General features: G+C 40.8%; 1 protein-coding gene across 1 annotated transcript in view; it reads right to left on the bottom strand.

Annotated features, from left to right (window-relative positions):
• Positions 1–14852, bottom strand: part of DNAH2 (dynein axonemal heavy chain 2) — a 6636854-nt gene that overhangs the window by 5416227 nt on the left and 1205775 nt on the right. The window lies entirely within an intron of this gene.

Below are 14852 nucleotides of genomic sequence, written 5' to 3'. Positions count from 1 at the left end.
AGTATGTTAACTAATGACCAGGTCTTTCCAGCTCGACATGTCACAGCTGAGGTGTCACACTAAGACAGACAATCCTCACTAGCCAGCAGCACTTTGGGGATATAGCACAAAAGGGTACAGAATCATATTTTTGTGGCACAATATTAATGTTATCTGCATGGAAAAAGGCCTGTTCATCTACTTCCTTATCTGATCATGAAAACTCTACATAGAGATGTCATTAAAACATACTCCAATACAGTAATCGAAGATGAACTCCTTAAGTTGGATGGCACTCAACAAAACTGCTAAAATAGACAAGAATAATTTTCAGTTAAAGATAGTGTACATGAAGCAGTCCAATCAGAACCTTCCAGATATATAACTGTTGAGGATTGAGCAACTCAAATGAAGGCTCAAAGCTGCAATGACATACATATTGGGATATGGAATATATGAAATAATAACCACAGAATGCCAGTTCTATTCAAAAACAAAAATGTAATGCATGCAACTTTTTCTGCTGGGTGTCAGTGAACTACCTGAAAAGGACTAGAATTAGGCACTCTGAATTTGATGATTACATGGTATATGGTTTCTAAAATTAAAGACAAAATAGAAATGGTGTCACACTTGTAATTAAGAAGCTTGCAAGAAATGCAATAAAATACAATGCAAGTAAGTGAATGTTTGATAGTCATCCTGGGACAACGTACCTGTATAGTCACTTATACGTGCCAAAAACAGTCAGAAAAGGACAAAGCTAATCAGTTTTACAATCAAGAACAAACAAACTGACAGAATATGTAAACACGATATGCTGAATTTCAAGGCTGACTGGAATTTAAAAGTTTAGGACTAATGGCTTGAAAGTTTGGGCTTCGTAAAACATGGAGAGAGACAGGGAGAGAGAGAGAATGCCTCATAGAATTCTCCAACTCAAGCAACCTGTTCACTTCAAATATCTTTCAATAACATCAGCGGTGTCTGTACACATGACATCGCCCAATAGACTGTACAGCAGTCAAAGTTGGTGGAGGTTAAAAAAAAACTCACTACCATCAATAAAAACAAAACCTAGGGCTACCTGTGATATAGGTCATCAGCTACTAGTATTCAAAATCAAGCCAAAGCTGAAAAACTGTAAGTCACTCAGTTACTTACCTAAGTATGATCTTGAAACATATACCAGACGAGTTCAAAAACCCTGTGCAAAACTATACCCTGCATTAGATGTCAATGGCAGGGTACAAAAAAACTTACAGGCAGACATTACAAAAGCTGCATTTCAAAAAGTGAAAATTCTTGCATAAAGTGAAAAACAAAACAAAAACATGCAAAATGGTTGACTGTTGAGACTTAGAATAGTGTTCAGAAATGCAGAAAACCTAAAAGCCAATGGACAGAGGCAATTGTGGAACATAATCAATACTTGAAATGTTCCACAAGTTCAGAAAAAAGAAAAGCAAAATGATGTGTGCAAGGAGACAAATCAGAAAGTACCAGAAGATTAAGATCAGCCAGTCCAGCTCCATGGCACAGCATAACTAAGATCACCTTCCTAGTCCAGCTCCATGGCATAGGATAACTAAGATCAGGCATCCTAGTCCAGCTCCGTGGCATAGGATAGTCCTTACTATGTTACAGGTAATCCACATTTGAGAGCAGCTTGGGTACCTGCAGCAGCTGGTGGGGGGAAATGACCATTCTCATCACCCATTGGGGGTAGCTCTGACTTGGCACAAGGTTGATATCTAGTGGGAACACTAGATACTACCCAGTGGAGTTTGAGCAAGCTAATCCTGCTCTGTCATGCTGTTGGTGAAGAACAGCAATAGGGTGTTCCGAGGAAGCACTTAGGGTAGGGGTGCTCCCAAGGGTGACAGGGTAGGTTGCATCCAAGGACCAGCAAGCTTGTCCACTCCCTACCACGAGTCTCACCAAGGAAGGGAAAGGCAATAATGAATGGTCATATAGCTTTCACCTAGCCTGGGAATGTCTGGCATGCATGCCCCTGGTGCAAATGGCCCAAATGGATGTTAGCAGTGGAACCAAGAAAGATTCTGGGAGTGTGCAAAAAAAATCTAAAACTATGACAGGTAAAATGAAAATTTCATCACTGAATTGGAATATTGAAAAACGTTCATGGATCTATATTGAAAGATGCATCAAGCCGTTATGGTGTACATTAAATGGGGTCAACAACTGTATCAGCCTTCTGCTTACAAACAAGAAAGTAAAGCTGTGTAAAATCTTATCATGAAAGTATATGTCCTTTTCTTCACTGTTGCAGTATTCATCACTACTAAAGGGATCAACTGCCAAGGGTAGCCCAACATCCAGCTAGTATACCAAAGCCTTAGGTTGTTATAGGGACACTGTATGTCGCACACATATGCTTCCTTCATGGCACAGGGCATAAAGGTGACATACAGACATCCATACCTCAGAACTGAAAAGTCCCAGCAGGAACAACAGTCCAAGGAAAACAGAGGAATATGTGCATCCAGAAAGGGAAAAACAGAGAAGAGAATGAGGGAGGGGGAGGGAGTGAATACTGCAGCAGTGAAGAGAAGGACATCTACTTTTATGGTAAGATTTTACACAACTGTATTATGTCCTTCCATATCACTGTTGCAGTATTCTTTACTTAAGGAAGAGTACAAAAGCTCAACAGGAGAATTAGAAGGAGGAAGACCCAGAAGAACCTTCCAGAAAACCATGCAGGATAGCTCAGGCAAAGCCAGCCCTTGCCCAGGAAAAAAACAACCAATTTATGCTTACTGTAGGTATTGACACAGGACCAAGTAGCAGCTTCAAGAGTGGAAGAAGCATCCAAGCCCTTGAAAAAAAGCACCAGAGGAAGCCACAGCCCTGGTAGAATGAGGCTTTACAGAGACTACGTTTTTTTCCCATGAAAACAAAAAAAAAAAAAAAAAAAGGAAATGGCCTTAGAAATCCAAGAGGAAGTGGTCTGTTTAGAAACAGCCAAACTAAGAGATGAAAAGAAACAAAACTGGATAAGACCAAGGTCATTCATAAAATACCTGAGCTGTCTATGCAAATCCAAGGTGTGAAGAACATTCTCACTGGCAGACTGGAGAGAAAGGAAAAAAGGTAAGCAAATGAATAGACTGATTACGAGACAACTCATTAACCACCTTGGGCATAAAAGGAGTAGTAATAAGAGACACCCTGTCCCTATGGAAAAAAACAGAAGGGAGGAACAGCCATAAGGGGACTGAAGCTCGGACACCGTTCTAGCTGAGGTAAGGGCCAAAAGGAGGACAGTTTTTCCAAGAACAATGTTTCAAGGAAGCAGAAACTGTAGGCTCAAAAAGAGCCTGAGTCAGTTTCTCAAGAACAAAATTAAGGTCCCAAGAAAGATGAACAGGCTTCCTGGGAGGCCTAATACGAAGAATGCCTTTCAGAAACTGTTTGACCTCAAACCTGGAGCCCAATAGTGGGATCAAAGGCAGACAAGCAGAAACTGCTGAAGGATGAGCTTTAACTGAAGAATAAGCCAACCTAGCATATTCACACAAATAAAGGACCAGAGAAACCTCCACAGAAAAAGGGTCCTGGTTATGAGCAAGGCACCAGACAGAAAATCTTTTCCATTTGGACAAAAAAGATTTCCTGGTAGTGGGTTTTCTGGCCTCCTGCAGAATCTGGAGCACATCCTCAGAAAAAAGGTGCCTAAAAGGGATCAGAACCCTATCACCCACAGTGTCAGTTGAAGAGTGTACAAGTGAGGATAGATGAAAGACCCCTTGTCTTGTGTGAGAAGGTGATTCTCTTTGGCTAGCTGCAGAACAGGAGGGAAGCAGTACTGCCTGGGTCAAAAGGGAGTCACCAACAATATTTTGGAAGAGTTCTGCTCTATCTTGAACAGAACCCTCAGTATGAGGGGAAGGGTCATGAAGGTATAAAGAAACATCCCCTTTCAAGAGGAAGAGAGGGTGTCCACCTTCCATGCCACAGGACTTGGAACTCTGGTGCGAAAAAGAGGAAGCTGTCTGTTCAGACAGGAGGCAAAAAGATCCACTTGAGGAATATCCCACTGGTGGACAATGTTCAGAAACATATCTGTTTGTAATATGTAATGCTGGTATTATGTAATGCTGTATCTGCTTACCCTTGGAGCTTTTCTCCCTGGGCCTCCGCTGAAAATGGACATGCATCCAGTCAGACTATCCCAGTCAACAAATGTAAAATAAAAAATAAAAATAAAATCTCTGCTAAGCATCCACTTGTGAATCTTGTGTTATGGACCTGCTCAGTCTGCCACTGTGTTCTGTTCCGAAGGAATGTAAACCGCCTGGAGTGTGACCTGTTGCTCGACAGCTAGATCCCAATCCTGAAGAGCTAGCCTGCATAAGAGATACTTTGTCCCCCCTTGTTTGTTGATGTACTATATCGCTGTGGTATTGCCTGTAAAGACCCAGAGAGGACCTGGGAGAAACAGGGAATGGAAGGGCTGAAAAGCAGGGATCGCTCTCATCTCCTTGAGTTTGATATGAACTGCTCTCTGACGGACTGACCAAAGACCCTGAACCTTCAGAGGGCCAAAGATATATTCCCATCCCATGTTTGAAGCATCCAAAAACAGTTCGAGACAGGACTGGGGGCTGAAAAGGAAGAGGGTTGACAGACAGCTGATGAATCCACCAGTGAAGCTCTAGCTTCAGGCATGGGAGAAGAGGAACTAGAAAATCCACAGGTTGAGAATGTTGAAGCCAGACAGACTTCAGGAACCACTGAAACTTCCTCATGTGCAACCTGGCCAGAGAAAGCTTAGGGAAAGTGGATGCCATGTAACCCAGGGCCCTGAGATACTCCCTAGCTGAAACCTAGACCAGAGGGAGAAGGGACTGAAAATAAGCAATGAGAAGCAGAGTCTTGGGAGGTGGCAGAGATGCCAGCATAGGGATGGTCTGGAGCCTGCAACCAAGGAAAACATGATCCTGAGAAGGAGTCAGGAAGGAGTTTTGAAAATTTATAGCATACCCCAGGCTTTGCAGAAGGCAAATAGTAAAATGAAGGTGCTGAAGGAAAGTTCCCTGACAGGAGGCCTGAATGATCAGGTCATCCAGGTAGGGAAAAATGTGACGACTCCTCATCCTGCAGAAAGCAATCACAAGGAATGAGGCATTTGATGGAAGATCCTTGGGGTAGTACAGAGGTCAAAGGGCAAAGCACAGAACTGAAAACACAAGGAAGAAACAGATAAATGCAAACACTTCCAGAAAAGGGGATGACTAGGGATGTGAAGTTGGGCAGCGTTGAGATCCAGAGAAACCGGGAAAGCCTGAGAAAGGTGGAGAGGAAACAGGGTCTAGAGAGAACATCCAAAACGAAGGAACTTTCATAAAGGTGATGAGGTGGGAAAGATAGAGGATGGGTCTCCAGGTGCCTTCTTTCCTGGGGACCAAAAACATCCTTGAATCCCTTCCCTTTTTGAGAAGCAGAGACTGCTTAGATAGTGGCCTGAGACAAAAGACTCTGGAACATATCTGAAAAAAGGGCAGTTATTCCTGAGGAGGTTGAGGAATGCCCAAAAAAAGCGGAAGGGATTTCCCCATGATAAAATACCCCTGACAAATGATGGATAGAACCCAAGAGTCCTGAGTAATCCTTAACCAATTGTAGAGGGGGACAGGGAAAGACAGGAGGGACAAAGGAATCATATTGAGAATGGAAGGAAGAAAATAGAATTTGGCTTGTCTGGAAAAGGAGGCTTCTGAGTAGCAGGAGTCTGAGCAGATTTAGCCAGTGGAGCCCTCCTACAACCCTTCTTACCGTTGGGAGGAGGGTGAGACCGTCTATGGACAAAGGCAGGCTTGGAAGGATAATTCCACTGAAAATTGGGAACAGAGGAAACAAAAATGTGTTTCATGACCTGCATGGCCTTGGCCTGCCCTTCTCTTGAAGAGACTTAAAGGTCAGCATCTGCAAAACCAAAGAGATTCTTATTGTCAAGAGCAGCATCCATCAACTCAGCTTTTATATCATCAGACAAGAACTTAAAGGCGAAGCCAGGAATAACACCGAAGGAAAAAGCCAAAGGCAGCAGCTCTACAAGAGGAATCGGCAGCATCATAACTGAATGGTGGGCCACCTGAGAAGAAGAAACAAACAAAGAGAGGGCCAAAGCCTTCCCTTCTGAGTCTGGAAAGTCAAACAACCTGAAAAGTCTGGGAATGAAGGGCCAAAACATACCTGGTCGTATGGATCTGGCAATTCACAGCCTGAAAGGCTAGGGAAGCTGTAGCATACACCTTTTTAACCAAATTTCCATGACTCTAGTGTCCATGTCAGAAGGAAGCAGTTTAGAAGTGGTCAGCAGAAGGACACTTGTAAAGAAATTTACCATCAGGCACCTTATAAAACCTATGAGGCTTCTTAGCAGCTGGGGGATGAGAAGTTGGAGAAAAGGGGTCCAGCAAGAACAAGAGGAACAGGAGAGGGCTTAGGAGACTGCACATGAAGGAGTTCATATTACCTCTTTTGGACATCAGAAACCTAGGTACAATCTCATTTAAAAAACTCCAGTATCCCCAAAGAAAATCTCCTCAAAAGGAGAATCTGGACTGATAGAATCCTCTTCCTCAGAATAATAATCCAGGGAAGAGGGAATCTGGGAGGAATAGGCCAAAGACACAATCAAAATCCACATCCTGATCAAAGGAATCCTGTTCCCTAGGCCTCTTTGGGGAGTGTAAGACCAAGAGGAAGCAGAAACAGACTCCCTGAGGAGGCTTCAAAACCCTAAGAGCATTAAATAATCCCTGTGTGAAATCCTGCCATTCATGCTGAGGATCCTTAGGGGCAGGGGAAATATGCTTACTCTTCTGCTTCTTTTTCAAAGGTATGTCAGCTCTAAATATTTTAGGAGGTTTGGACCCTTACCTACACTCAGTCAACATAGCAGGACCCCCCCCAACCAGACACTGAGGAACATCCCTAGGCCTTTTGGACATAATCAGCTGCAGTTCCCCCTGAACATCTGAAATGGATGTCTGCAGAGCCTCCAAGGACGTGTGAGAAACTGGATCCATGTTGACCTCGAAAATGGTCATGGCACTGAAATCTGACTGTAGAACCAGGCAATTCTCTGGGCTTTCACTAGCCTCAAGACAGATGTCCAGTGGGGGTGGTACAAAAGAAAAATCTAACCAAACTTTATTGGTCTTCTTTCTGGACGACTGACCCATTCCACCACTGTACCCTGAGCCAGCAATATAATATTTTTTTTTTTTTTTTAGGTAGAGAGGTGGAAAAGATGCCTATGCAAAGTTATAGGGACAAAAGCCTGACAAATTGAAGACATATTGTCAGGAGAAGCTCCTAAGCAAAATAAACACTGCGCCTGACATCCTTATGGGGAATATGTCGCCTACACTGGCATTTCCCCTTTCTGGATGATGTGTAATCCTTTCAACAATTAAAAAAAAAAAGAAGATAAGAGAAAAAAAAACTGGGCACTTATCTGAAAGGGCTAGACAACCAGCCGATAAAAAAGGTGTTTAGACCAAAGAATGAAGATGGCATTCTGAGGTATGGATGTTTGTAGGTCACCTTTATGCCCTATGCCGTGAGCAGGGAGAATGTGTGTAATGTACGACATCCCTATAACAACCAAAGGCTTTGGTATACTGGCTGGATGTCGGACTACCTTCGGCAGGGGATCCTTTTAAGTCAAGAATACTGGAACAGTGATATGATGAAAGAATTAGAAGCAGTAAAAATGTTATCACCCAACAATGGACCAGGCATCCATGCCATATCTATTAAGCTATAAAGTATCTGAATGCAGCTGTTTAATACTTAGTGGAAAAATGCATCTTCCCTAAGTGGGAAACATCTGCATTGGATATAAAAAGTTTACACATCCCTGCTAAAATGCCAGGTTTTTGTGATATAAAAAAATGAGACCACAATAAATAATTTCAAAACTTTCCCACCTTTAATATGACCTATAACATGTACAATTCAATTTAAAAACAAACAAATCTGTTAGGGGAAAATAAAAAAAAACATACAATAAGCTGGTTGCATAAGTGTGCACACCCTTAAACTAATACTTTGTTGAAGCACCTTTTGATTTAATTACAGTATTCAGTCTTCTTGGGTAGGAGTCTATCAGCATGGCACATCTTGACTTGGCAATACTCTTTCTTGCAAAAGCACTCCAAATCTGTCAGGTTGCAAGGGCATCTCTTCTGCACAAACCTCTTCAGGTCACCCCACAGATTTTCTATTGGATTTAGGTCTGGGTTCTGGCTGGGCCATTCCAAAACTTAATTTTCTTCTGGTGAAGCCATTCTATTCTTGATGTGGATGTATGCTTGGGGTCATTGTCATGTTGAAAGCTGAAATTCCTCTTCATCTTCAGCTTTCTAGCACACGTCTGAAGGTTTTGGGCCAAAGGTGACTGGTACTTGAAACTGTTCATAATGCCCTCCACCTTGACTAAAGCCCCAGTTCCAGCTGAAGAAAAGCAACCCCAAAGCATGATACTGCCACCACCATGCTTAACTGTGAGGACGGTGTTCTTTTGGTGATGCGAAGTGCTGTTTTTGCGCCAAATGTACCTTTTGGAATTGGGGCCAAAAAGTTCAGCCGTGGTCTCATGAGACCAAAACATATTTGCCCACATGCTTTTGGGAGACTTGATGTATTGTTTTGCAAATTTTAGCTGGGCCTGGATGTTTTTCTGTGTAAGAAAAGGCTTCCGTCTTGCAACCCTACCTCATAGCCCAGACATATGGAGAATACAGGAGATTGTTACATGTAACACACAACCAATACTTGGCAGAAATTCCTGCAGCTCCTTCACTATTGCTGTAGGTCTCTTGGCAGCCTCCCTGACCAGTTTTCATCTTGTCTTTTCATCAATTTTGGAGGAACGTACAGTTCTTTGCAACGTCACTGTTGTCCCATATTTCCTACACTTTTTGATGACTATCTTCACTGTGTTCCATGGTGTATCCAATGCCATGGAATTTTTTTGTACTCTTCTCCTGACTGATATCTTTCAACAATGAGATCTCGTTGATGCTTTGTAAGCTCTCTGTGAACCATGGCTTTTGCTGTAGCAGGCAACTGAGTAAATGTCAGAAAAATCCTACTAGGACAGCTGAACTTTATCTGGCGTTAATCAAAGTCTCTTTAATTAATGGCAGGTGTGTACCCAAAAAGACTGAATGCTGTAATTAAATCAAAAGGTGCTTCAAAAATGTATTAGTTTAAGGGCGAGCACACTTATGTAATCAGCGTATTGTACATTTTTTTTTTATATTTTCCCCCTAACAGATCTGCTTGTTCTTCAATTGGATTGCACAGGTTATAGGCCACATTAAAGATGGGAAAAGTTTTGAAATTATTTATTGTGGGGTCATTTTTTATATCACAAGAACCTGGCATTTTAACAGGGGTATCTAAACTTTTTATAGCCACTGTATGTATACATCAGTCTTAAAGAAGGGTAACCCGACTGACTACAGAAATTACAGCACAATCACTCTGATCCCACATGCCAACAAGATTTTTTCAAGATTATTCAATGGAAACATGCACTTTAGAATGGATAACCTTAATTTTAGATTAAGTAATGCCTGTGGGTGAAGCTTTCAATTTGGGGCATTTTTTTTCTGTCTGGAGTGTTGAACTTCCATTTGTCAAAAATGTTTATAGTTGTGTGTTTGTTCTAAGTTAATAGGAAATGGAGGTGTTCTAAAAAGAAATTTAGTTTTTCTGTTTAAGAGTGTTTATTAAAGCAAAAAGTCTTGAAAATGTGACATAGGTTCAAATGGAGATGAGAACAAACAACCTGCCAAACATTAGTGTATGCATGCAAGACAAAAGTTGGGAATAGACAATAAAAATAGTTATGTATAATAAGTGAAACAACAGCATTTTATCATAATGGTTAAGTTATCCATATTATCTTGGAGTGTAAATGGCCTTAAAAGTCCAGACAGAAAGGAAAGATTACTGAATTACATTAAGAAATGTAGAGTGCAAGTAACAATGCTGCAGAAGACACATTTGGAAACAAATGAGAATGTGAATTTGACAAAAAGGATTTCAGGATGGATATTTGGCAGAATATCAGGGACAAAGAAAAAGGGGAGTAATCACGCTAATTGTCAGAGGAGATCCTATATATATATATATATATATATATATATATATATATATATATATATATATACGCACATATATATATATATATATATATATATATATATATATATATATATATATATATATATACACACACACACATATATATATATATATATATATATATATATATATAGTACATAATTGAGGAAAAAAGATAATAATGGTAGATTTGAGGTAGCAAGGGGTTACTGGCAAAGGAGGCGGTGGATTGTGTATTTAAGTTTGGAGCTTAAAAAAATTTGAGGAGCAGGGAATATCAATTATACTTGGGGACTGGAATTTAATGAGGGTGTATTGGGGGACCTAGAAGTTAAAATATAACTATCTGTTATCTATATAACCATAGGGCTCTTTGTTTCTACTTGAGTGGTTGCCTCCTTCCCCTGTAACTGCAGTAAATTGACTCTTACATTAGAGCTGTAATACTTACCTTATAGCTTTAGGACACCTTAGGAAACCTTGTAAACTGCAATAGCCTGACATTTGAACAGGCAACCCTTGTAAAAATTCCCAAAATTGTATACTGTTGGTCTGTCTTTCCTGCTAAACATAAGTGAAATTACAGTGCTGAGTGCAAGTAACATTAAAGTACTGAGTGCAAATAACACAGTGCTGAGTGCAGATTTCAACTTATCTCTGGTGTGGTGTCTTGAGTCAATCAGGGTATTAACCGTAACCACTCTCACTGCCTTCTCTTTCCCCCCACCCCCCTCTTTCCTCAAACAGGTTAAACTGCTAAAATTTAGTACAGGCATCATTTTCAAATCTAGGTGCTTAGGATTTCCCTCTCTCTTCCCCCCTTGGCTGACCTGGTGTGATTTTGTGTAAGTTTCTTCATTGTATGGATCTTTTACTGTTTTTTGTGTAACTGAATTACATGCTGCTAAATTCTGATTCTGCACAGACTGCTCTATTTTGTTTTTCAGAGGCTCTATAAGTAGCTAGTGACTTTACTGAATTTCTGTGGTAATATTTGTGTTTAAACTGAACCTGTACCTAGAGAAAGTGTATAATCAGAGCTCCTCCTTGCTGCATGTGTTTATTAATGTTTAAATTGCACAAACACATTGAAGAAGTGCTTTTATGACTTGAATAACTTGGGCTAGCTATACCTGAAGTGCTTTTACTGGCAATTTTCTAGTTGTACAATTGTGAATAATTGATTTAGTTTTTCTGGTATATCTTTAAAATCTGGCAAGTGTTTATTTACTGCATTGCTCTCTTGCTTAGGTTTCTTAGCTATAAATCTTAGTTCATTCTGAATTATGCTACTTTACCCCCCCCACCAAACCTTTCTGAATGCATTATTATATAATAACTGCCTGTTGTTGTCTTCATGCTTACCCTAGAATTTCTGCTTTTCTCTTTTCCTAGTTGAACTCTACAGTTCCCTACAAAACGGTGTCTACAGGACTGCAATCAGTTTCTCTCAACATTTAAACAGAGTAGGTTAGACACAAAAAGCATTTGTTAAGCTTTCACTTACAGTGCTTTGTAATTAAGCAGGTCACCATATTGGTCAGCCATAGGGCTCTTTGTTTCTACTTGAGTGGTTGCCTCCTTCCCCTGTAACTGCAGTAAATTGACTCTTACATTAGAGCTGTAATACTTACCTTATAGCTTTAGGACACCTTAGGAAACCTTGTAAACTGTAATAGCCTCGCTACGCTCGGGCTCTCTTCGATCCCCCTCCCTGCCCCCAATTCCCTCCCGCCCCCAGTACCTCTAAATTTATAGTACTATAGCCACTCCCCCACTTTCTAGGTCCTATCTGCTTTCATCTGGGATAATTCCACCCACCCCTATTCTACTACCTACATTTAATAGCACCTATTAGCTTTCATCTGGCATTCTCCCATCCTCCCTTCCAGTACCTTTACCTCACCACTCTATCTTCTGGTGTTGCATCACCAGGTAAAACAGTTCCTTCACTCACTAGCTGAATCACATATAATGATATACTCCTCTTTACTACCCCTCTTGTTCACACCCCTCTTGTTCACACCATACCTCCTCACCATGTATGAAAACCAGTTTCTTACGGGATTTCAGGTCCCAAAAGGCCATACTACCACCCCAGCTGTAAATCCTTCCACCTTCAACCATACTTACAGTACCAGATCCTATCCAACATCTTGTTCAGTCTATCAACATCTCAACCCCAGGCACATTAGCTCTAGATCCAAACACTACCACAAACTAATAAACAAATTCCTGAAGTTCATCACCAAGTATAGACTCAACCTAATACTTGGTGGTGATATTCACCCCAACCCTGGCCCACTCACTTCAGATACACATACCCCCTCTACTTGTAATCTAAGCTACAAACCTACAATTAATAGGCCAACTAACTCTCTCCTAGTCTGTCATCTCAATATTAGAAGCATTAATAACAAGGTACATGAATTGCATGCACTTCTGGATGTCCACTCCCCTGAGATTCTCTGTTTATCTGAAACCTGGTTAAAACCTAGCACTAAAAACAATGAAGTGTTACCACCTGGGTACAACATATACAGGCTGGATCGTGCTTCGAGGAAGGGGGGTGGGGTAGCTGTACTCTATAAATATGAGTTGAATGTCACCATAGATGTAATACAACCTCCTCAGATTAATAACTCTGAGATCCTTGCCAACAAATTGCAACTTAATAAAAATAAATGCATTAATATCATCTGTATGTACATTCCCCCAGGTAACAATATATCTACATTTGAAGATATCCTGCACTGGTTATCATGTCACTACCCCCAAGAAACCCTACTACTTGGAGACTTTAACATAGACTGGGGCACCTGTTCCTTAGAATCCCCAACCACCCATATTAACCTGCATGCATTTACACAAATCATATCCACCCCTACCAGGATAGGTAAACCCAACCAAAAAGAAAGTATACTTGACTGGGTACTCATAAACAGTCACCCCCAACTGTACACCTCTGGTACCCTCTTTAATGGCCTAAGCGAACACCTTCTCACATATGTAATTAAGCACAAAACCATTAATTCCCAACAACCCTTACTCAGAAAGGTTAGAAACAATAAAAACTTTGACCCTGCCAAATTCCAACAAGAACTAAACTCATGTAATTGGTCTATTCTAAAACACCTCCCCTTAGAGGAAGCAGTAGCATACTTTAACAACAAATTCCTTGAGATCCTTGTTTTGCATGCACCTGTTCATTCAACGAGAACCACGGCAAAAACTGCACCATGGCTTTCTATAGATTCTAAACTCAAAATTACCCTTAGAAACAAAGCATTGGCTTTATGGCGTTCTTCTAAAGACCCTCAAGATCACATTAAATAAAGGCAATCCAGGAACGAAACCAAAAAATCAATTTTACAAGACAAAAAACAATACTACTGTAATTTACAGACAGTAAATCAAAATAACCCTCAGAAGTTTTTGGCAGGTTTAAATAATCTACTACATCCTGGACAAACCTCAACCCCAATCCCTGCTGCTACTATTGATAAAACCCCTGAAGATGTTTCTGATAGTTTTAACCAATTCTTTACGGAGACAATTCAAGCCCTAGCTAGCCAACTACCTCCTAGCTCCCCTGGTCCTGAAAGTAGCACCCCTAGAAACTTACTTGCGTTCAGCTTCCAACCAGTTGCCACTTCACTTATCCGTACCTTGATCAATAAATTAAAACCCACTACACTTTCTGCTGATCAACTCCCTGCCGAGTGTACCTACAAAAATCAGATGATGCTATTGCTTACCCTGTCTAAATACTAATCAATCGAACCATAGTAGAAGCTAAAATTCCCACCATCTGGAAAATATTCTATGTAATCCCACTTCACAAAGGAGGCAGCTCTACTGAATTCTCCAATTATAGGTCAATAGCTATACTCTCTCCACTTGCAAAGATTATGGAAAAATGTATTCATAGACAACTCACGCACCACCTAATCCAAAATCGCCTTATGGCAGACACTCAGCATGGCTTCCGTCCTCATCAGCACTACTTCAGCCCTCCTAGCCTTTACTAACACCATAAACCATAATCGCAACAATAATTATATATCCTCAGCCCTCTTTTTGGATCTTTCCAAGGCATTCGATATGGTTGATCACCAACTTTTAATCCACACCCTGCAAACATTCTGTCTAGATACTGGAGCCCTCCAATGGTTTCAATCCTACCAGAATGGTCGACAGCAGGCTGTCCTCTGGCAGAACAAACTCTCTAACCTTCTACCTAACACCCTCGGAGTACCACTAGGCTCTATACTAGGCCCCTTGCTGTTTTCCATCTTCATTAACGACCTTCATACTGTCATCCCAAAAGTCAACTGTATCCAATATGCTGATGACTCTACTCTGATTTGCTCAGCCACATCTCCAGTAGAGTTATGGTCAGCTACCCAGACCACCTTTAATACAATAGAAAACTGGCTTTCTGAACATCGTCTGATCCTAAAGCCCAAAAAAACTAAAATGCTGTTATTTTCACCAACACGTAGGTCTACCGCTTTCACCTTTACCATAAAATCAAATGATGGCACAATAATCTCCCTGACCCATCTACAAAACTATTAGGTGTCATCATAGACAATAATCTCAAATTTGACCTACATGTTAACCAAACTATCAAAACCATCAATAAAAAACTAGGGTCACTTTACAGAATAAAAGCCTTCCTAACCCCTCCAGCTAAA

Source organism: Protopterus annectens, chromosome 7.part0 (assembly GCF_019279795.1).
Source record: "Protopterus annectens isolate FY-2018-M chromosome 7.part0, PAN1.0, whole genome shotgun sequence".
Lineage (NCBI taxonomy): Eukaryota > Metazoa > Chordata > Ceratodontiformes > Protopteridae > Protopterus > Protopterus annectens.
Note: the sequence above shows the minus strand (reverse complement) of the source record. Positions and strands in the feature narration are given on the sequence as shown.